We start from the raw sequence: 24,480 nt of genomic DNA, 5'->3' as shown, positions 1-24,480 counted from the left end.
AAATGTATTGTTTTTATTTTCAGCTAACTTGCCCTTTTGAAAAACAACGGTTACTAATTTTTCTTTTGTCAACCCTTGGCTTTATGCTGTCTGGTTTGCGATGGCCTATGATCCCTGGAACTAAACACTCTAGTCTTTTCGCCTTACTGGCCTTTCGTGGATGGCATTACCACGCTAGATGCTCCTTGTTGGTTGCACTGCCGGTTGCTTCTGTGAGGCTTGCTAGAGCCCAGGATGTTGAGGTGCTGGGTGACCCCGTTTCCTCAGTTGTGTCTTTGATAGGTTCAACCACTCTGCGGGTTCTTGGTTTATTCGGCTGTGTTTTGGAACAAATGCTGATTCTTCCTGGGAGCTGAGTGTCTCTCAGTCGCGTTCTTGGCTGTTTTCTTCAAAAGCGGCCGTTTTTCCTGGTAGCACCGCTTGTTGGCGACATCAGATGCTTTCCCCCATGGCAGTACTGGTTGTTGCATGGAGTGGCCGGTTTCTCACTCGCACTGTGGCAGCTCGCAATTATTCTGTGGGGGCGCAGCTCTCAGCAGCTTTCCTTGGTCCTTCGTGTCAGCTGTCCCTGTACCGGTATTTGTGGCGGTATTTCCGTCTGTGTTTTTTAGATAACAATGCCGTTCCTTTCTCTAAAACCAGCTATGTCTGAAACCGGCAATTTCTCTCGGGCACAGAGTCCTCGGTTTCGCAGAGCCTGTTGTTTCTAGGTTCCGGAACTGCTGTTTGCTCCGTTCCAGCGACATTGCACCCAGTACTGTTAGGTGCTCCCTGTTGGAGTTTTGAGACAGCGTTTTGAGATAGATGCACGAGTACTCCAGACCTGACACCTGAAGAAATCATTATCATTTCAAGCTCAGTAGGGGCAATAGAATGAGTGGTGTTAGAGAAAGCAAGCAAATGCTTGAAGAAAGGGCCACTCCACAGTATTTTTGGCTTTCTCCCCACCTTTTTTTTTTTTTTTTTTTGAGACAGGGTCTGGCTTTATCACCCAGGCTGGAGTGCAGTGGCACAAGCATAGCTCACTGCAGCCTCAACCACCTGGGCTCATGCAATCCTCCCTCTCTGTCTTTCAAGTAGCTTGGACTGCAGGTAAGTGACACCATGCCTGGCTGGCTGATTTTTCAATTTTTTGTGGAGATGAGTTCTCACTCTATTACCTAAGCTGGTTTTGAACTCCTGGCCTCAAGTGATCCTTCTGCCTCGGCCTCCCAAAGTGCTTTTGTTGCAGGTGTGGGCCACTGCAGCTGGCCTATTTTTGACTTCAGACAAAACAATTCAATACCAGGTCCAGGTGAAACAAAGCAAGACAATAAATTACTAATCCGCATCTCTGAACAGCTGGTGTCAGTTCCAGTGCCTCAACTCAATGGGAAGCCTGCAGGCAAAATTAGTTCTCCAGTGCAGTCCATACAGGTTACTTCTTGCAACATAGTGCTGACTGAAGAGTGGTATGCGGATCTAAAGAGGCAAACTGATACTAGCTAGCAGTGTCTTCATGTTGATCAACCTAGTCAGAATGGTAACTTAGTTTTTTGGGTTTGTTTGTTTGTTTGAGACAGTCTTGCACTGTCACACAGGCTAGAGTGAAGCGGCATGATTTTGGCTAGTTGCAAACTCCACCTCCTGGGTTCAAGTAATTCTCCTGACTCAGCTTCCCCAGTAGCTGGGATCACAGGCATGCGCCACCACACCTGGCTAATTTTCCTGTGTTTAGGAGAGACCAGCCTGTGTTGACCAGGCTGGTCTCCAACTCCTGGCCTCAAGTGATCTGCCCACCTTGGCCTCCCAACCTGCTGAGATTTCAGGTGAGAGCCACCCCACCTGGCCTACAAGAGTAACTTTTTTTTTTTTTTTTTTTTTTTTTTGAGATGGAGTCTTGCTTTGCGCCCAGGCTGGAGTGCAGTGGCACAGTCTTGGTTCACTGCAAGCTCTGCCTCCTGGGTTCACGACATTTTCCTGCCTCAGCCTCTCGAGTAGCTGGGACTAAAGGCGCCCACCACCACGCCCGGCTAATTTTTTGTATTTTTTAGTAGAGACGGGGTTTCACCTTGTTAGCCAGGATGGTCTTGATCTCCTGATCTTGTGATCCGCCCGCCTCGGCCACCCAAAGTGCTGGGATTACAGGCGTGAGCCACCGCACCCCAGCCGTAATTTTTTTAAACAAATGATTTAGCACTGCCTGGAATCATTTTAGTCATACCAAGTATGATTTCGCAATAGAGAGTCTCGCTCTGGCTATGCTTGTAGCATAGCCTCATGTAGAAGTTGGGGTGTCTAGGCTACAGGACATTTTTGGTGTTGCAAATATCTGTTTATCCATGGCTATTTCTTCTTAATCCGAGGAAATTTCGGATAGGCGCAAGAGGCACGGGTTTAGTGCTAATGCAAATACAGTGGCAGATCGCTGCGTTCAACACTGTTTGCAATTTCTTTGTAGGGTTCTTTGTATGTTTTGTATACTCAAAAAAATTTTTTTTGATGTATCTTGTTCTGGGAGGGAGGTTACTGGTGTATTTTATTTTCATTTGTTTGCTTTAAATATTTCGTTACTTATTTTTTATTTAAATGTTATGCATTTTAGCTTTTCTTACCCACTGCCTTCCCCAGGATAGTAAATGTGGCATATTTCTTCTACTGAGTTTGAGTACCACGTCTCAGCTTTATGCTAACTTGCCTTCTCCCGCCCGCGGTGGAGCCGAGCTGGTGCCTGTTCTCTAGGGTTCTTTTCCGCAGTTCTGCTCCTATGCCGAGCCAGCGGTTTCGCATCAGCACTTTCGCCAATAGCGGAGACTCGTTGTTTTCTCGGTTGCTGCACTGTTGTTAGCGCTGAACAAAACAACGTTTCAGCCGGACGCGGTGGCTCACGCCTGTAATCCTAGCACTTTGGGAGGCAGAGGCGGGTGGATCATTTGAGGTCAGGAGATGGAGACCAGCCTGGCCACCTGGTGAAACCGGTCTCTACTAAAACTACGAAAATTAGCCGTGCGTCGTGGCGCATGCCCGTAATCCCAGCTACTCGGGGTGGGGGCTGAGGCAGGAGAAGCACTTGAACCCGGGAGGCGGAGGTTGCAACAAGCCGATATTGCGCCACTGAACTCCCGCCTGGGCAACAGCGCAAGACTCCTTCTAAACAAACAAACAAACAAACAAACAAAAAACCAGAACGTTTATCGTTCTCAAGACTCAGAAGTTCTTTGTGGTATCGCTTCCTCTGTCGTAGCACCGCCACTTTCACCCCGCTGGGTGTCTCGCTGTCTCAGCACGGTGATTGGCCTAGACTTTCATGGGAAGGGCTTGTCCTCGGCTTTTCTGTCACAGGCGTATCCCACTGGGTAGGCGCTTTCTCGGTGGAAGCACCGTACAACCTTCCAACCCGCGATATTTCTCAGAGACCACAGTTTCTTAGTGGCAATACCTTAACTGCGCCAAAAATAAAGCTTGACGCCGGCTGCACCGCTGGTTGTTCAGTGTCGGCACTTGATATTGATGCAGGATTTTGCCTCCTTAGCTCAGCTAAGTCCGGATTCTTGTCTCAAGATCAGGAAGAAATGGGCACGCGGATATCGAAGAGTGGAGTAGAATTTATTAAGCTTCTATAAAAAGGGGGGGTCCTGAAAGAGGGTTGCTGGTTGCCTCCTTCGCAGTTGAATACAAAGAATTTTATATGAAAGCTGATGGGGCTGGGTTCCCTGTTTGTGTATGGCGAGATTTCCTGGTGGCTCCACCCATCCCCATTCCCCCAGTGCGCATGTGGGCCCTTAGTCTGCTGCAAGCGTGAGTTTAGGCAAGTTCCCTGTGCAAGTTCCCTTATCTGCACAAAACACCTGTCGGAGGTTGTCTGGGGACCCTTCCCTTACAGTCTCCCTAAAACTGGCTAACTCCTTTCAGTATGTCCCAGTACCGCCGGTTCCTTGGACTGGCACTTTCTTAGTCGCAGCACTGATCATTCGTCCAAGCAGGATTGATCTCGGTAGCAGCATCGCTGTGGGTCGAGCCCGCCGCTTCTCCCGAGCAGTTTCGTTAGTTTTGGGTCCTAGTACCGCTAGTGGTACCATAACGGCTCTTCATGGTCGTGGAGTTGCAGGACGTTTGCCAACTCCACCCCACGCTGCCTGTCTAGATTCGGCTACGGGGCAAAAAGAACAGACTCCTGCAAAGGAAGAACCCCGAGGGTTGGATATTTAGGAGTCCTTTGCAGTCCTTCGTCCCGGATGCTGCACTTGGCTTTCTCCTCCCTCTTGGAGAAGAATGCATATTTACTTCTCTCCACTCTCCGGGTTGCATTGTCCAGGGATCTAGACTACCTGACATTTTAGAGCTTCTACTGGATCATCCTTTAGAAAGAATTATCAGTTACAATAGTGTCTATCCATCTGCTTTAAAAAGATTTGCCTTCACGATTCTTTGTCAATGTTTGGTGTCTTTCTCAATAAAATAACAGAGAAACATCAAATGCCTTTGGTTTCTTTTGTTTTGTTTGATCGTTATTGTTTTAGGATTAGGACCAAGTCAGAGGTGTGTGGCTGGGTAAGGAGTGCAGGTAGGGAACAAGCCGGGGCACCTCCTGCTTACATTCCCTGATTCCTCGACCCAAGCACATACTTGGTAGGGCTGTCTTTGACCAAAAGCTACCATCTTTGCAAGTTCTTCCTGGGCTCTGACAAGTACCTGGGAATTGGTGCCATAGTCCCCAACTCTACAAATTGCTTTACTGGAAGATGGGTTGTCAGACCAAGTTGACTAGTTGAAAGGTGACTGGGGCAGGTTAGGTAGGCAATGGTTACCTAAAGACTGTAAAACCAAGTGACTAGACCTACATACCTTGGTGGTGAAGACCTAGGAAACCAGGTCTCATGCTTTGACTCAAAACCCAGCTCCATCACTTACACAATAGAAGGTGTAACATTTCAGAAGTAAATTCAAATCTTTTTTTTTTTTTTTTTTTTTTGAGACGGAGTCTCGCTCTGTAGCCCAGGCTGGAGTGCAGTGGCCGGATCTCAGGTCACTGCAAGCTCCGCCTCCCGGGTTCACGCCATTCTCCGGCCTCAGCCTCCCGAGTAGCTGGGACTACAGGCGCCCGCCACCTCGCCCGGCTATTTTTTTGTATTTCTTAGTAGAGACAGGGTTTCACCGTGTTAGCCAGGATGGTCTCGATCTCCTGACCTCGTGATCCGCCCATCTCGGCCTCCCAAAGTGCTGGGATTACAGGCTTGAGCCACCGCGCCCGTCCAGTAAATTCAAATCTTATGCTTCATATTCCTGATCAGTAAACTGAATGGCATATTACACTAATCATGGTGTCCATGTTTTTTCTAGGTTATACTATTGAAAGATCTTAGAACACTCTAACACAGTGTAACTGTTCATTATATATTACTTACAATTACTTTTTATGATTTTTTTCAGTCATTTTTTAAATACCCCAAATCACCAAACACAAGCCTGAATCCACTAAAATGTCCTAACACCCTCATTTTGAGACAACTCGTGGTTCTCCATGCTAAATTCTTCGTGAGGAGTAATAAATTCCGTTTACTGAACTACAAATTCAGTTTCTGGTGGTCTTTGGCTAAAGCATATTCACTCACACGAGAAATTAATGAAAATGACATCTAGCAGGGACGTTAATGGTTCTTTAATTACTTTGGGTTCATTTCTGATTGGCCTTTATTTCTAATAAAGGTATCAAGAAAGGCAAGAAATAAGAAAGTTTAGAGGGTGCTAGGAATTTTTTTTAACAAAATATTCACTTCACCACCCAGATTTGTGGAAGGAGAAGTAGTTTCAAATAGTTCTGTAATTATTTGAAACTGGAAGTATCAAATAGAGTCCCATAAGAATAAGTTTCCTTATTAGCAACTTGGAAGTTCCTAGAGTTATGAAAGGTGACGTTTTGTATTTTTCTTAAAGAGTATAAATTTTGCATCTATACTTATTTGTAAGGAGATCCTGGCCAGAAATATGATAAGGCTATGTATTGTGACTATTGTTTTCTTATTATTAGAAATTCTTCACTCTTTAATTTTTGTCTATCACCATTCTTTCCATGTGGGAAAACCTTTAAAGGATCCAATCCAAGGCCAGGCGCGGTGGCTCACGCCTGTAATCCCATCACTTTGGGAGGCCAAGGTGGGTGGATCACGAGGTCAGAAGATCGAGACCATCCTGGCTAACATGGTGAAACTCTTGTAGTCCCAGCTACACGGGAGGCTGAGGCAGGAGAATGGCGTGAACTCGGGAGGCAGAGCTTGCAGTTAGCCGAGATCATGCCACTGCACTCCAGCCTGGGTGACAGAGCGAGACTCCATCTCAAAAAAAAAAAAAAAAAAAAGGATCCAATCCTCAAAGAAAAAAAAAACCCTTTGATTATGATTGTGCATGATAAGTTTAATTGATGCACCTATATTGTCTTGAAAATAGTCTTTCTTTCTTTCTTTCTTTCTTTCTTTCTTTCTTTCTTTCTTTCTTTCTCTTTCTTTCTTTCTTTCCTTTTGAGACGGAGTCTTGCTCTGTCGCTCAGTGGCGTGATCTCGGCTCACTGCAACCTCTGCCTCCCGGGTTGAAGCGATTCTCCTGCCTCAGCCTCCCGAGTAGCTGGGACTATAGGCACGTGCCACCACAGCCAGCTAGTTTTTGTTGTTGTTGTTGTTGTTGTTGTTGTTGTTGTTTTAGACAGAGTCTCGCTCTGTAGCCCAGGCTGGAGTGCTTTGGCTTGATCTCGGCTCACTGCAAGCTCCGCCTCCTGGGTTCAGTCATTCACCTGCCTCAGCTTCTGGAGTAGCTGAGACTACAGTCGCCCGCCACCACGCCCAGCTAATTTTTTGTATTTTTAGTAGAGACGGGGTTTCACAGTGTTAGCCCGGATGGTCTCGATCTCCTGACCGTGTGATCTGCCCGCCTCGGCCTCCCAAAGTGCTGGGATTACAGGCGTGAGCCACCGCACCCTGCCTGAAGTGAAATCTTTACTGCTGCAATTGTTTGGTTGAAAGCATGGAAGAGGTGGAAGCCCCGGTAATCCACTGTGCTGCACACAGCAGAAGCCTCCGTCTAAGCAAACGCCTGCTGAACTGAGGCTCAGACTGATGCCTCAATTCTTGTTTATTTATTTAGAGACAGGGTCTTGCCCTGTCACCCAGGCTAGAGTGCAGAGACGTGATTACAACACTCCATCTCAAAGAATAAAATAAAGTGAAAGTTTAATGTATACTAGTATGCTAGCCAGAATTGAATTCTTTGTTTTAATCTGCATTTCTTTGATTTTAGTGAGCCTAAACTTATTTTTCCTATAGGTTTGAAGGAAACTTTTCTCTTCACAGAAATTAACCTTTTGTCAGCAAATTAAAATATTTTTCTGAATTTTTCTTTAACTTTCAAATTTAATTACATGCTTTCTTTTTAAAGGGGAAAGTGAGCAAAGAATATTTAGCATTTATATATTCAAATGTTTCAATCTTTTTCTTTGAAAGTTCAGAGCCTACATTGTTTTTTTCAATTAATTTTTTAACGTGATAAAATACAAATAAGAGAAAATTTACCTTTTTAACCATTATTAAATGTACAGGTCAGTGGCATTAAGTATATTCACAGTGTTGGGCCACCAGCAAACTGAAACTCTATACCCATAAACAAAAACTGCTCATTACCCACTCCCTCCAGTTCTTGCAAACCACCATTCTACTTTGTTTCTATAAATTTGTCTACTCTAGGTACCTCACACAAGTGAATCATGCAGTATTTTTGTCCCTATAAATTTGTCTACTCTACGTACCTCACACAAGTGAATCATGCAGTATTTGTCCTTTTTGACTGGCTTGTTTCACTTAACCTGTTATCCTCTGGGTAAATCCATATTGCAGCATATGTCAGAATGTTCTTCCTTTTAGAGGCTGAATAATGTTCCCTTGGATATATATATTCCATTATGTTTATTCATTCATCCATTGATGGACACCTGGATTTCCTCCATTTTTTGGCTTTTGTGAATAGTGCTTTTATGAACACAGGTTTATAAATATCTATTCAAATGCTTGCTTTCAAATGTCTGTGTATATCCCCAGCAGGAGAATTGCTGGATCACATGCTAATTCTATTTTTGGAGGAACTGTTATGCTATTTTCCATAGTGGCTGCATCATTTTATATTCCTGACAACAGTGCACAAAGATTCCAAGTGCTCCACATACATACTAACACTTATCTTCTGTTTTTTTGTTTTTTTTTTTTTTAAATAATAGTCATCCCAGTGGGTGGGAGGTGGTTATATTCACTTTTGCACTTGGAAAACTGGCAACAAAAGCCAAGGGCATGGCAAAGTGTAATAAAATGTGTAAAAAAAATTAAAAAAAAAAAAAAAAGCCGGGCACAGTGGCTCACGCCTGTAATCCCAGCACTTTGGGGAGCCGAGGTGGGAGGATCACGAGGTCAGGAGATCGAGACTATCCTGGCTAATATGGTGAAACCCCGTCTCTACTAAAAATACAAAAAATTAGCCGGGCGTGGTGGCGGGCACCTGTAGTCCCAGCTACTTGGGAGGCTGAGGCAGGAGAATGGCAAGAACCCGGGAGGCAGAGCTTAAAGTGAGCCAGGATTGTGCCACTGCACTCCAGCCTGGGCGACAGAGTAAGACTCGTCTCAAAAAAAAAAAAAAATTACTTACTTTGAATTTAGTGGTGTTTGAGCCAGGAGATGTGCCGACTACCTCAGCTTGTCAATAGGAAGCTATGGCTCTGGGAGGTGCCTCATCTCTCTTTAGAAGGTTTCACAGGAAATAGTAAGAAAGGGTGAAAAGAAAGGCGGAGTGTGGTCGCTCACATCTGTAATCCCAGCACTTTGGGAGGCCAAGGCGGGCAGATCACCTGAGGTCAGGAGTTCAAGACAAGCCTGGCCAACATGGTGAAACCATGTCTCTACTAAAAACATAAAAATTAGCTGGGTGTGCTTGTGGGCACCTGTAATCCCAGCTACTTGGGAGGCTGAGGCAGGAGAATTGCTTGAATCCGGATGGAGGTTGCAGTGAGCCGACACAGTGCCACTGCACTCCAGCCTGGGCAACAGAGTGAGACTTCGTCAGAAAAAAAACCACAAAAAAGCACCTAGATACTTTCCATTCCCTTATTTTGCTTTCTGATCCGTAAATGTTTTCTTTTTTTATTCTCCAAGACACCAAGAAATAAATTTTTAAAAAAATTCTGCAAGTTACTTAAGTTTTTAAAAGATCTGTTTATATAAGACCTGAATGAAAAATACAAGTTAGTTTTAATTATTATTTATTCTTAATCATTTTGTATTTTTTCTTGTATTGTTTTATTTTATTTGTTTGTGTGGTTTTTTTTTTGTTGTTGTTGTTTTTGTTTTTGTTTTGAGATGGAGTCTCACTCTGTTGCCCAGCCTGTTGTGCTGTGGACCGATCTCGGCTCACAGCAACCTCCACTTCCTGGATTCAAGCTATTCTCCTGGCTCAGCCTCCCAAGTACCTGGGAATACAGGTGGGCACCACCACCCCCAGTTAATTTTTGTGTTTTTTAATAGAGATGGGATCTCAACATGTTGGCCAGTCTGGTCTCAAACTCTTGACCTCAAGCGATCCACCCGCCTTGGGCTCCCAAAATACTGGGATTACAGGCAAGAGCCACCACACCTGGCCCTACTTGTTTATTTTAAAGATGGGAGTCTTACTGTGCTTCCTTATTTGTTTATTTTAAAGATGGGAGTCTTACTGTGCTACCCAGCCTGGTCTCAAACTCCTGGACTGAAACAGCTCCCACCTCAGCCTCCTGAGTAGCTGCTACTACAGTACTACAGGCAAGAGCCACCACACCCAGCTCCTTAGATGTTTTCAGTGTAAATTTCTTACAAAACTTTTTTTTTTTTTTTTTTTTTTTTGAGACGGAGTCTCGCTGTGTCGCCCAGGCTGGAGTGCAGTGGCCGGATCTCAGCTCACTGCAAGCTCTGCCTCCCAGGTTTTTACGCCATTCTCCTGCCTCAGCCTCCTGAGTAGCCGGGACTACAGGTGCCCGCCACCTCGCCCGGCTAGTTTTTTGTATTTTTTAGTAGAGACGGGGTTTCACCGTGTTAGCCAGGATGGTCTCGAACTCCTGACCTCGTGATCCGCCCATCTCGGCCTCCCAAAGTGCTGGGATTACAGGCTTGAGCCACCGCGCCCGGCCTTACAAAACTTTTATAGGGGCTTTTCCTTTTTTAAAAAATAAACAAAAAAACAACAAAAAAACACTGGCCATTAGAAGTATGACATTGAGTAAGAGAGCAATCATTGTCCTTATTTTAAGATATGTTTTCATAACTGGTACATGCACTTATATTTGTTTATCCACTTGTTTATAATACTGCATTAAACACTAAAATTGACAGAGTCTATTTTTTTTTTTTTTTTTTTTTGGAGACAGAGTCTTGCTCTGTCGTCCAGGCTGGAGTGCAGTGGCATAATCTTGGCTCACTGTAACCTCCACCTCCCAGGTTCAAGCAATTCTCCTTCCTCAGTCTCCTAAGTAGCTGGGATTACAGGCGTATGCCACCACGCCCAGGTAATTTTTTTCTTTTTTGAGATGGAGTCTTGCTCTGTTGCCCAGGCTGGTGTGCAGTGGCACGATCTCCACTCACTGCAAGGTCCGCCTCCTAGGTTCATGCCATTCTCCTGCCTCAGCCTCCTGAGTAACTGGGACTACAAGCACCCGCCACCACGCCTGGCTAATTTTTAGTAGAGACGGGGTTTCACCATGTTGGTCTCGATTTCCTGACCTCGTGATCCACCCGCCTCTGCCTCCCAAAGTGTTGGGATTACAGGCGTGAGCCACCGCCCCCAACCAATTTTTGTATTTTTACTAGAGACGAGGTTTCACCATGTTAGTCAGGCTGGTCTCAAACTTCTGATCTCAGGTGATCTGCCCACTTTGGCCTCCCAAAGTGCTAGGATTACAGACATGAGCCACCGTGCCCAGCCCACAGTCTAATTTTAAACAGTTATTACTTCAGAGACACATGGTATCCATTTTGTGTTGTTCAATTTCTCTCATTCCAGCTCCCTTTACATACCTTGTTTTAAAATATTATGTTTTCCCCATTCCATCCTGCCTTCTAAAACCATCTCATCATAATCTCAAGTCTTTCTGGCCCTGCATGCTATATTTTCTGATATCATTTCCAATTTTCTTATCGTTTCCTGTGATTTCCATTTTTTGCAATTCATCTTTGAAAAATTGTAGAGTTTGGCAATCTTCTCATTTTGTTTTTGTTGTGCCTGTGATGATTTTTTCAATGTCTTTCCTTTAAGCTCTGTTGGACTTAAGCGCCTGTGATTTCTAAAGTCGTTTCCAACAATCTGATTCTATGCTGCCCTCAAAGCCCTCATCTCTATGGCTAACATAGGAAATGAAAGCTCAGTTCCCAGAGTACCCAAATGCCAGCCACTGTCATCTGGATGGAGCTCTGGAAACTGAACTGTTCTTTATTTTGGAGCCCACATTGACTGTTTCCTTTGTGGCTAAAATAATCAGTGAAGATAGGGAGGAAAAGAAAAGCAGACTGAGACTTCAGAACAGGAAGTGAGAATGGTCAGATGGGAAGCTTGCTCCATGTATAAATCACAAAAACACTTTCCAAACCTGCTTCGAAAATGTATTGCCATTCTCTTATACTGATAATTGATGTTTAATCAATCTAACAAGAAGTGCAGTCTGGGCGTGGTGGCTCACACTTGTAATCCCAGCACTTGGGAGGCTGAGGTGGGCGGATCACCAAAGGTCAGGGGTTTGAGACCAACATGGAGAAACCCTGTCTCTATTAAAAATACAAAATCAGCTAGGCATAGTGGCACATGCCTGTAATTCCAGCTACTCGAGAGGCTCAGGCAGGAGAATCGCTTGAACCCAGTCGACAGAGGTTGCAGTGAGCTGAGATCTCACCATTGCACTCCAGCCTGGGCAACAAGAGCGAAACTCTATCTCAAAAAAAAAAAAAAAAAAAAAAACTGCATTTAAAAAAACTGCTATTCCTGCCTTCCAATTAGATAGTAGCACCTAAGCTCCTTTATATTCAAGTTTAGAACTCTCTCTGTGTGAAAGGAAAATGGCCTCATAGCTGACAAAATTAATGCCAACATTGAGTTTCTGGGTTTTAGTTTCTCATATCTAAGGTGACAAAAAAGTTTTAGTGTCCAAAGGGTGATTGCTACTACATGTTTTTTCATCTCTTTCTGAAGACACCCACTTTTCTGTGCCTGTCACACTGCAGGTTGAAGCTATGGAGATGCATAAATCTTTGCCTTGGGATATCTGCGGGAAGGAGTGAGTGTCAGATGCCGCAGGCCCTGAGATGGTAGAGACCGTGAGAGCATAGCCTCCCTGGGACAAGTATGCACCAGTGACATACTTGAGCCTTCAGTGTTGCTGGATTTCAAAATCTTGCTGGATATTTAGTTTTGCTGGACCCAATCCATGCGGATTCTTGAGGCTGGCGGGCCCCAGGTTGGAAGAATTCTCCAACTGCTGGGAATGTCCAACCCGGAGATAATGCCCTGGAATGCCATGGTTGTCAATTCAAAAAGCACAGGTCTGGGGATCTTCCTCATGTCAGCCTACATTTAATTTCCAACTCCACCCTGTTAATGTAAAATTCAGACCATTGTAGGAATATTTATTGATGATTGCTCTCTGCTCTCAGCAGGGAGGCCAAGCTCAGTTTCAAGAGAACCCCAGGACAGTGGACCACTGCCCCTTCCCACCCTGTTGGTATCCATAGCTATTCAAAGGCTCCCTGAAGTTCAGCCTCCAGCTCTGACCTGGTTCCCGGCCCCTTTCATGCCCCTGCTGACCTATATGTGCTTCCAATCCTGACTCTACCCACCCAAAATCAATTCCACAGGTGGAAAATATGAAAGAAGGCTTTAATAATCATGTACAAAGAAATATGAATTATGAGCAGACCTAAAATTAAAGGTTTTTTTGGCATATTATTGATTGTGTGAATAGAATTTTTCCAAATGAAAAACCTTGAGGGCATTGAGAAGATGAAGAACAAAATATGGAAGGATCTCCACTGCAGAGACTTCCAGCTCCAGGCAGGGCACAGTCCTATGAAAGTCAACTAGAACAGCATGAGGGCCTCCACTGGGGTGCATGAGCTCCTTCCAGGGCATCATTTGAAAAGGGTGGTGCTATGAGCTATGAGCAAGTTCCTTTCTTTTCTGAGTTCCAGTCTGTCCTAAGCCTTAGTTTTCAGCCATTTCTTATGGGCAGCCTGGGCTCTTAGGCTTGCTCTGGGCATCTATCTGTCCACCTTTGTTGACTGTATCTCCTGGCTGGTTCAGGACCCATTAGGCTGTGTTATCTATAGCCCTACACTTATTTTTCAAGTGAGCGTAGCTCTTCTGTGATTTCAGCCATTGGTCCCTAGACATATGGGTCTCAACAGCATTTTTGTCCCCTTTAAACTCCAAGAATAACTTTAGCCTATGTAAGCACAGCCTGAATGCACTGCAGTTCATATTTGGACAGAACTGGGGACGTTGGCAGTGGTGGCTCAGTGCAGTGAAGCTGTCCAGTGCCCAGTCCCTGCTTATTTTAGGTTTAGGTCAGGTGGCATGTGGGCTCTGGACATGTTGCTTTCAAGACAGTTCTTCCAAAGATGATGAATGGAACCCCATATTTTAATCTCCTGATCAGGCCAACCTATATGGCTGGTCTAGGAAAGGCAGTAAATGATTCAGTTCAGTACTGAATGTGCTTTTATAATGTGTTCTGTCTTATATAGAATGGCAGACACCAAAGTCCAAACACTTGGGAGATGATCACTCATTTGCCTGGAAAATTTTCTTCAGGACTTAATACAATTAAGGTGAAAATTGTATTTTTCAGAAAGACACAGTTGAAAGTCAAAAGGGTTGTTATGATTGAATCAGGCAAGAACAGGGTAAATGAGGGAAATTCCATGGGAAATAGAGTACAGTTACTGCCGGTGTCCATTGTAGGGGAGAAAAAATAATACTTTTTCCTCACCCATTGCAAGGTCCATGGCTGACACTCTCATAACAAAACACAGATTAACAAGAGAAAAGCACACACAAATTATTTAACAAAGTTTTCTATGACAAGGGAGGCCTCAGAAATGAAGACCAAAGACCCAGTGAAAAGTATGTATTTTTATGCTTGGATTCTATGGACAGTCATGTAGAAGTATGATTGGACAAAAAGTGTATTATCTAGTGCTATTAAATTGGGTGCTGGGGAACCCAGAAATGGTGGTCTGTTCAGATGCTTTTTGGCCTCTGTGTCCAGGGATGGACCCTCTGGAATGAGGGTTTATGCCCTACCTTCAGGGGAGGTAGGCCAGATAATTCTTTAATGGCCAGCTACCACAGAGAAAGGCATAGTGTGTATGGTAGTAGTGAACTCGCTTCTGTGGTTTTCTTAATTGCCAAGGTACAATGAAACCTCCTTATGAAGTTTTACAGTTCACGATCTGGGTCTCTGTGTTATCCAGTTAGTCATTAAATGAGTCTCTCAGTCCTGAGAATAGGTCAGCTCAGTTAAACAGTTAACAGGACTGTCTCAAGTCAGGTGGTGGGATGCAGAATGGCTTCCACCAAAGTTAGGCCTGTATATGACACAAGCAATCATTCATTTAGTTAGAGTTATTTCTGGCTGGGCACGGTGGCTCATGCCTGTAATCCCAGCACTTTGGGAGGCCGAGGCGGGTGGATCACAAGGGCAGGAGTTCGAGACCAGCCTGGCCAATATGGTGAAACCCCGTGTCTACTAAAAATACAAAAATTAGCCAAGCGGGTAGTGGCGCCTGTAGTCTCAGCTACTTGGGAGGCTGAGGCAGGAGAATCACTGGAACACAAGAGGCGGAGGTTGCAGTGAGCCAAGATCGCGCCATTGCACTCCAGCCTGGGCGACAGAGTGAGACTCCATTTCAAAAAAAAAAAGAGTTATTTCTATTGAAACAAAAGAAAAACAAAGGTTACTGGTTAGAACCATCTATTAACTCAGTTTGTTGAGTCCAGAGGGCAGCCAGTTGAGAAATTTCTAGATGTTTAGCTTGAATTATCTTCAGTTTGAATGGGGGCAGGCAGTGGCAATCTGACAGAATTTCCTGGTTTGGAGTTTGCATGAGGTGTTCTGGTGAAATTCCTGAGTAGTCCATACATGAGTTGTGGTGATTTCTCTGCAGTCTACATTAAACCATCCAGCTTCAGTTTACAAGACTTCAGGAAAAGTGTAGTTTAGTTTTAGCAATTCCAAGTCAGAAGGGTAGAAGAAAAATCTGAAATATTAGTTTAAAGAGCCATACTGAGCCTGTTTTGGTTTTTTGTTTTTTTTTTTGGAGACAGAGCCTCACTTTGTCATCTAGACTGTAGTGCAGTGGCACGAACACGGATTACTGCAGCCTCCACCTCCCTGGTTCAAGCAATCCTTCTACCTCAGCTTTCCAAGTGGCTTGGACCACAGGCATGTGCCACCATGTACTTTTTGTAAAGATGGGGTTTTGCCACGTTACCCAGGTTGGTCTCGAACTCCTGGGCTCAAATGATCCTCCAGCCTTGGCCTCCCTAAGTGCTGGGATTACAGGCCTTAGCCATGGTGCCCAGCCCATAGCCAGATCTTAAAGGCAGCAAATAAATCAAGATCCAGTCTCGATTTCAGGTAAATGACAGAACCTCAAAAACAATGGGCTAGAATCTAATAATAGGTACACTCTAGGGTTTTATTCTAAAATTTTTCTCTCTCTAATTACCCCCATTTCTATCAAACATCATCAAAGTATTTTGTTGTTGTTGTTTTGTTTTGTTTTGTGTTGAGATGGAGTTTTGCTTTTGTTGCGCAGGCTGGAATGCAGTGGCACGATCTCAGCTCACTGCAACTTCTCTGCCTCCTACGTTCCAGCAATTCTCCTACCTCAGCCTCCCAAGTAGCTGGGACTACAGGCTCATGCCACCATGCCTGGCTAATTTTTGTATTTTTGGTAGAGACAGGGTTTCACCATATTGGTCAGGCTGGTCTTGAGCTCCTGATCTCAAGTTATCTGCCCGCTTTGGCCTCCCAAAGTGCTGGGATTATGGGCCTGAGCCACTGTGCCCAACCATCGAAGTATTAATAAGAGTGAGTTTTTTTTTTTTTTGAGATGGAGTTTCACTCTTGTCACCCAGACTGGAGTGCAATGGTGTGACCTCTGCTCACTGCAACCTCCGCCTCCCGGGTTTAAGCATTTCTCCCCTGAGTAGGTGGGATTACAGGCACCCGCCACCATGCCCGGCTAATTTTTGTATTTTTAGTAGAAATGGGGTTTCACTATGTTGACCAGGCTAGTCTCAAACTCCTGACTTCACGTGATCCTTCCACCTCGGCCTCCCAAAGTGCTGGGATTGCAGGCGTGAGCCACCGCGCCTGGCCAAGTAATTTATTTACAAAATAAAGTTAGTGTCATTAAACTTGGCCTAATTATGTACACAAGTGCGGCTGGAATAGTGGTTTACCACATAGGCTCTCTTTAAGTTTCTGGACCTTATCATAAGGAATCTTAAATTACACTTTAAAAACCCTCTCATGGCTAGGAAACCAAGGCAAGATCTTGCTATCATACTTTGCCTGCAATACCTATAGATTTGGGTGAATTCTCCTTTTGTCAAAGGCCTCCATTTCCTGATGTTCCTAGGCCTGCCAGGAAGTGGCATTTCTTACTCACCTGTAAGGCCAGGAACCCTTTTAAGCCAGGCCAGTTTTTCATGTCTGAGTGTGTTGTTTCTGTTCCTAAAAACCACGAAAGAGCTTTCGCTCATCTGCCCTGGCCCTCTGCGGACCACTCCGCCCGTGCTGTGCCTGGGCGCCGGGGTGCTCTCGGCCAGCGGCCTCTGGGAGCGCCCACTGGAGTGCCCCAGGAGCCGGAAGGCGGCGGTCCTCGCCAGGACCCTCCAGTGGGCCCAGGGGGACAAAAGTGGCTCTCAATCCAGCACGTGCACATTGAAGCAAGTTTAAGGATTTAACATGAAGCACAGAAGCAGATAGTGCCTAACAGCAAGCGGTAGTTGGTACATATTTGGTGAATGGGTCAGCACTTCCTTCTCTCACTGCTGCTGAGATGGCAGAAATTAGTCGAATTCAGTACAAAATGCAATATACTGAAGGCATTAGTCAGCGAATGAAGGTCCCAGAAAAGTTAAAAGTAGCATCGACAAACGCCGACCTGGAACAAGGATTCCAAGGAGTTCCAAATGCTAGTGTGATAATGCAGGTCCTGGAGTGGATTGTTGTCGCAGAAAATAATGAATATGTATCATTTTCAAGACTAGCAGATTTTGACCTTATTCAGTCAACTCCCTTTAAATCCCTGACACTAAAAACACCACCTCATGTACTTACACTAAGTGAAAGACCACTGGATTTTCTGGATTTAGAAAGACCTGCAAAACCCCTCAAAATGAAGAAATCCGTGCAGTTGGCAAACTAAAAAGAGAGCAGTCTATGAGTGAAAATGCTGTTCGCCAAAATGGATAGCTGGTCAGAGATGATTCTCTGTATGGCATTTCAAATATAGATACAACAATTGAAGTAACGTCAGATGACCTAACTGTTGTAAATGCAGCTTCACCAAAACGACAGATAATCAAACTAAATAGACGTTTACAACTTCTGGAAGAGGAAAACAGAGAACGTGCTAAAAGAGAAATGGTCACGCATTCAATTACTGTAGCTCTCTGGCTGCTTAATAGCTGGCTCTTGTTTCGCCGCTAGAGGTAACATCAGCTTTCAAAAGTATTGTCTCAGCAGCTGGAAATATAAAAGATTTGCAAACTTCAAAAACAATATGAAAGAAATAAAACAGTGATATTACATTCAAGATGGTAACTCTAAATCTTTATTCTAACGATGGAAATATATCTTGGGTTTAATCCTGGTCTCCAGAATTTACCCAAGGCCACAAGAAAATAACAGCATGACACTATCTAAAAAAGAAAGAAAAACAAAACAAAACAAAACCGAAACCAGACTTTCCTAAGCTTTAGGGGACAGACATGAGAATCGAGAGTGGGTAGAGCTGGCAGTACTTTGGTGGCACCGATCGCGCAGTTGGTCGGTGACTGTACCGCTCCTTTCCTGGCTCCAGCGGTTTCTCAATGCCATCGCCACTCCTCTGTCAGAGTTACCGGATGCTCTCTGGCGGCAACATTATTTGCGCCAAAAGTTGTCTTTTGCAACAGCACAGGCATTTGCTGCGGGCAGGTGCTTGTTGGGTCCCAAGGCAGCTGGTTTCACAACTTCGCTGGTGTTTCCCCCCACAACCTCCCCCGCCTGCGCCACGTAGCATAAATCGGTGAATTGAGTCTGCACTTTCCCCACAGCACCTTCGCCGGTAGCAACCTGCGAAGCCAGTGGATACAGTGGCGGCTAGGTTAATTTCACCGAGTCTGGTGTTTCTCGGTACCCGCACCGCTCTGCGCTTTGTGCCGGCCCAGGCCTGTCTCAGCACCGTTGGGTGCTTCCTAAAAGCGTTTGTCTGTGGTGGGTCTGATAGCTGCTGTGGGAGGACTGTTTTCAGAAGTTTCTAGTAGAGCCCAACTGGCACTTTCTCAATCGTCGAACCACTGGTTGCGCGGAGCTGGATGTACTTTAGTGACAGCGCATGTTTCTCTGTGCCATCCCCATGGGTGTCGTCCAAACCGCAGTGTGTGTTTCGCTGGCACCATCGCCATATGGGTAACCTCCTTCAGTGGCTGCGCTGGTCCCTGCAACAAGTCTCCGTTTCTTATCCGCACTTTCTCCCAGAGAGCCAACCAGACACTTTTCCCCTTGTGTCTACTGCTAGTTGTGCTGTGCACAGTTTCCTGGTCTCTGTGCGTCGCTTTCTCCATCCGAGGCCCTCTAGTGCAGGCTTCACGGTCGCAGGACCCAGTGTTCCCATTGACTGTTTCGCCAGCGGTACCGAGCCGGAGGTTTTTCTGTCACAGCACTTGTTGTACGGAGTTTCTTGGTGGCCGAACCTCTCTTTTTTTCTGAGTCGATGGTTTCTTGGTGACAGCACCATTGGTTTCATCAAAACGAATGTTGTCCTTGACAACCCAGTCGGCTGCCGGCACTCACAGGCTCCCAGTACTGCCATCTCACCAAGCCGAGGTCTCCTGGTCGCGGCACAGCTCGTTGGTGGGAGCCTTCATTTCCTCGATGGCGGCAGCAATCAGGTAGCCAATCTGAGGGATGCCGCGTCGCAGCTGCTCCAGTTGCATCGAGTCTGGCGTTCCCGGAGGAGGCGGCGCTGGCTGGGGGGAGCCCGCCGCTTCTCAGAGACTGTGGCAGGGGAGCTGCGCGGGCGCGGTCTCTTCCCAGCGCCTCCAGCGCCGCTGCACCGGCTCTGACTCGGCCTCCAGAAGTCCGCTCGCGCCTCTGTCGCAGGACCCTGCGGTTTCGTGAGTCGTTGGCTTCTTGGTTTTAGCAAGTTTCGATTTCGCGGTGCCTGCCGTTTCTGCCTCTGTTCAAAGTCGAGGAATAGCCAAAATGTGATTTCTCAGCCCAAGGAAGTCCCGACTTAGGACAAACACTGGTCTAGCCCTGGCTGCGATTTCTAGGTCGTAGGAAGTCACTGTTTCGTCCTAGAAAGGCAGAGTTACCCTATGACCCCCCCCCCCCTTTATTTTTTCCCCAGCAGCTTCGGGTTTCCTGTAGGCTCGGATTTCTCATCAAACAATCCCGGAGTTAGCCCTGCCTCAAGTTTCTTGGTCCTAGCAAGTTACGGTTTCGTACTAGTAAGCCCTGCTTTAGCTGCGCAAGGGATGTTTAACTCCTGTAGAAATCTGTGTAACAGCAATTGCGATTTTTTTTAGGTTTAGTGATGACCAGTTTAACAATGCCGGGGAGCTCTTATATCATGTTTGGTTTCGCAATAGCAGGTCCCGCCTTAGCTATTCCTGTGTTTTTAAAACTCTCCTGGAAGTCAGGAAATGCCGGCCAATGCGATTTCTCCGTTTTACCAAGCTCTGTTTGACAGTAGCAAATCTCGTTCAACTCGACTTTTTCTCTTGTGGACCGAGTAGGGATATACCAGCTCCTGCGATTTTTCACTAGTAGTTAGTGATTTTTCACCACGACTGGTTTGTTTTTGTTTTTGTTGAAGGAAATTTAGACTTAGGTGTAATACGTACGGGTTCAGCTCTGACATAGATATCCTAATTGTAGGACTGCATCGTTTCGCAAGGTTAGTAATTTCTTTGTAAGGTTGATTCTTTGTAATTTTTGCTTTTTTGTGTCTTTTGCTCTGAGAACGATGTTACCAGTGTGTTTGCTTTTTCATTTTTACTTGCACTTTAGACTTTAATGATTTTAAAATTCTTTCTTTCTGTTCTCTTTTCTTTTCTTTCTTTCTTTCTTTTTCTTTCTTTCTTTCTTTTTTTTTTTTTTTCTTTTTTTTTTTTTTTGACAGAGTTTCACTCTTGTTGCCCAGGCTGGTGCAATGGCATGATCTCATCTCACCACAACCTCCACCTCCCAGGTTCAAGCGATTCTCCTGCCTCAGCCTCCCGAGTAGCTGTTGACTACAGGTGCCCGCCACCACATCCGGCTGACTTTTTATATTTTTAGTAGAGACGGGGCTTCTCCATATTGGCCAGGGTGGTCTCAAACTCCTGACCTTAGGTGATCCACCTACCCCGGCCTCCCAAAGTGCTGGGATTACAAGCGTGAACCACCATTTTATTTTAGCTATGCCTAAAATTTTAGCTACGCCTAAAATTAGATTTTTATTTAAATGTTATGTGGTTTTTTCTTTTAATTTTGAGAGTGTCTCAGCTTCGTGTTCCTCGACTTCCATTCTTTCAGTAGCTGGAGAGCCCAGCTCAATCTCAGTCTCGCTGGTGTTAAGTCCCGGGTTCTGTCTAGTGTCTGTGCTTCTTACGCGAAGCTGACGGATTAGCATCAGCACTTTTGCCAGTAGTGCTCACTTGGCGTTTTCTCAGTTGCTGCACCATTGTTAGCGCCTAAAGTGACGTTTTCCTTTCGCAGGACCGGCAAGTTCTTTGTGCTGTCACTTTCTGGGTTCTAGCACCGCTAGTATCTTGTAGGAACTTCCTGAAGCTTGTTTTTATGTCGCAGAACGGTGATTGCACGAGCCTCTGTACCTGCTAGTAATTCCGTAGTACCATTAGCCAGAGCCTTTTCTGTCACAACACATTAAAATGGGTTAAAATACATTAAACGGATTAAAACATATTAAAATGTCAAAAAACATTTCAACTGAGTCGGTTCATTCCTCCAGGCAGGATGTTCAGGTGGAGAAGCACCACCTTTTTCTAAGAGTCTGCAGATTCTCTCTAGCAGCACCGTTTGCGGTGCAAAAACGGGTATTTGTTTGGCAGCACCAGCGCTATACGCTGGGTGCTGGCACTTGCTACATTCAGTTTCTCCTTAGGGAGGTCATTAGTAGGGAAGAGCCCTAGCGCACAGTTTTCTGGTGGCAGCAGTGCTTATTGTTTTTGTCCCCTGAAGCGCTCTTTAATCCCGGGGTTCTGTAGCACTATTTCTGTCTAAGGTTTGCTTAGTGTCCGTTTCATTTCGGTTTCTTTTCTCGCTATGTTTTTCCGTCGGAATTACGGTTATGGTTTTATGTACTCTCTAACATGTTACCGTTTTTCATGTGTCTACTAATTTTCGTACATTTGTTTTCTTTCCCCTCCCTCCCTCCCTCCCTTCCTTCCTTCCTTCCTTCCTTCCTTCCTTCCTTCCTTCCTTCCTTCCTTCCTTCCTTCTCGGCTTACTGTGATCTCCGCCTCACAGGTTCAAGCAATTCTCCTGCCTCAGACTCCTGAGTGGCTGGGATTACAGGCCCGCGCCACCATGCCTGGCTCATTTTTGTACTTTTAGTAGAGACGGGGTTTCACCATGTTGGTCAAACTGGTCTCGAACTCCTGACCTCGGCCTCCCAAAGTGCTGGGATTACAGGCGTCAGCCACCGCACCCAGCCTATTGAGTTTCTTAATATCTGGCTGGCCTCTGCCCACGGGCTCTGGAAAGCATAAATACCCAGAGTGAAGGGGTGACCAGCCCCTCCACAACCTGTGGGTGTTTCTCATCATTTGGGATGAGAGACTGAGAAAAGAAATAAGACACAGAGACAAAGTATAGAGAAACAAAAGTGGGCCCAGGGGACCAGAGCTCAGCATAGGGAGGACCAGCACCAGCACTGGTCTCTGAGTTCCCTCGGTATTTTTTGATCACTATCTCTACCATCTCAGAGAGGGGGATGTGGCAGGACTATAGGGTAATGGTGGAGAGTCAGCAGGAAAACATGTGAGTAAAGATCTCTGTGTCATAAATAAGTTTAAGGAAAGGTGCTGTGCCTTAATGTGCACGTAGGCCAGATTTATGTTTGACTTTACACAAACATCTCGGTGCATTAAGGAGCAGTATTGCCACCAGCATGTCTCACCTCCAGCCATAAGGCAGTTTTCTCCTATCTCAGTAAATAGAACCTAAGACTGGGTTTTACACCAAGACATTCCATTCCCAGGGATGAGCTGGAGACAGATGCCTTCCTCTTATCTCAACTGCAAAGAGGCCTTCCTCTTTTACTAATCCTCCTCAGCACAGACCCTTTATGGGTGTTGGACTGACGGTCAGGTCTTTCCCTTCTCACGAGGCCATATTTCAGGCTATCACATGGGGAGAAACCTTGGACAATACCTGGCTTTCCTAGGAAGAGGTCCCTGCGGCCTTCTGCAGTGTTTTGTGTCCCTGGGTACTCAAGGTTAGAGAATGGTGATGACTTTTACCAAGCATACTGCCTTCAAGCACTTTTTTTTTTTTTTTTTAACAAAGCACATCCTGCACAACCCTAAATCCATTAAACCTTGAGTCAACACAGCACATGTCTCTGCAAGCACAGGGTTGGGGCTAGTGTTACAGATTAACAGGATCTCAAGGCAGAAGAATTTCTCTTAGTACAGAACAAAATGGAGTCTCCTATGTCTACTTCTTTCTACATGGATACAGTAACAGTCTGATCTCTTTTTTTCCCTCACAGAGTAATGGTAGTGCTGAAGGCTGTCCCTCCTCGATCAGAGCAAACATTTGTTTCCTCCTGGTCTGAGGCTTAAGCAATGGAGCAACATTTTCTTGGCTGTGTGAAGCATGTTTCAGATTCCGCAGAGGTGGCGCCAGAGCCCCAGCCTCCGCCTATTGTGAGTTCAAAAGATTGTGGTCCCTGGCCTCTTTCTATGTATCCAGTAGCAGGAGAGTACTCATTGGACAGCTGTGATTTGGGACTGCTTTCCAATCCTTGCTGGCGGCTACCCGGAGTCTACCCGCAAAACGGACTCTTTCCAAGAGTTCAGGGCATCTTAGAACCAAGTACAGTGGAGCCCACGAGTTCAGTTGGCCCTGGACACAGAAGCTATAAGAGGCACCTGTAGAAGAGGTGGACAGCTCAGAGGAAGCCCACAGATTCACGCTCCAGCAGCTTCCCTGGTGCAGTCCTCCCCACTCCAGGGACAAATAGCATGAAACCCAGGCCTCTGAAGGTGGGCGCCTTTCAGGGTGCCGCCATCCACCTGTCTTGAAGTGGTGGTGCCACCACCCGGGTTTCTCAGGCTGCCTGGAGTGGATTCGTCACCTTGGTTGTGCCCATTCTCTGTACGCTGGGGGTGCTGCCCAGGGACCTTTGGAGCCAAGAAGCTTTAGATAGCAGCAGGAGCCATTTTGGATTCTCCTCCTTGAAAAGATTCTCAGTTACAAAATGTCTTTATTTAGAAAGTAAAAATACATTTAGATGTGCTTTCAGTGCTCATGGTCAATTTTAAAATTTTCTGTTTCCTGACGTTTCTCCATGGTGTCCGGTCGCTTACTGCAGTTTCTGTTTATTTTAAACATTTATGTTTATTTCATTATATGTTTCATTTAACAATTTTATTTCTATCCGTTTCAACTCTGAGAAATCTATTTTATGATTTTAGAATTATTCAGAGTGTTGGCATATTTAAACTTTGTTTTCCATTTTATTTTTAATTATATTTGTACTATTTTTCAAGTTATTGCTTTTTAAGTATATCATGTTTGTTTTCATTTAATTTTATTTCACATCTTTGGGTTATTAGAACGTCTTTTTAATTACTAATTTTATTTTTAACAGCTGCCTTTGTTTTTACAGTATAGCAATTCATTGTGTTTCACACTGAGGTATTTTATTCGCAGTCATAAGATTGAGGGGTTTGGCCGGGCACGGTGGCTCATACCTGTAATCCCAGCACTTTGGGAGGCCGAGGCGGACGAATCACGAGGTCAGGAGATCGAGATCATCCTGGCTAACACGGTGCAACCCTGTCTCTACTAAAAAATATACACACACACACACACACAATTAGCTGGGGGTGGTGGTGGGCGCCTGTAGTCCCAGCTACTTGGGAGGCTGAGCCAGGAGAATGGCATGAACACGGGAGGAACTAACAGTGAGCCGAGATCGCACCACTGCACTCCAGCCTGGGTGA

General features: G+C 45.4%; 2 pseudogenes across 1 annotated transcript; both read left to right on the top strand.

Annotated features, from left to right (window-relative positions):
* The first annotated feature begins 17,060 nt into the window (after nt 1–17,060).
* On the top strand, nt 17,061–17,746 carry LOC699370 (mitochondrial fission factor pseudogene; annotated as a pseudogene).
* A 47-nt stretch (nt 17,747–17,793) lies between these two features.
* On the top strand, nt 17,794–24,039 carry LOC701398 (annexin-2 receptor-like; annotated as a pseudogene). Its single transcript, XR_013418317.1, has 2 exons — nt 17,794–19,416; nt 23,022–24,039. The product of XR_013418317.1 is annotated as an annexin-2 receptor-like (transcript).
* The last annotated feature ends 441 nt before the right edge of the window (nt 24,040–24,480 follow it).

The sequence above is a fragment of the Macaca mulatta genome, chromosome 6 (genome assembly GCF_049350105.2).
Source record: "Macaca mulatta isolate MMU2019108-1 chromosome 6, T2T-MMU8v2.0, whole genome shotgun sequence".
Lineage (NCBI taxonomy): Eukaryota > Metazoa > Chordata > Mammalia > Primates > Cercopithecidae > Macaca > Macaca mulatta.
This window is presented reverse-complemented; position numbering and strand designations above follow the sequence as displayed.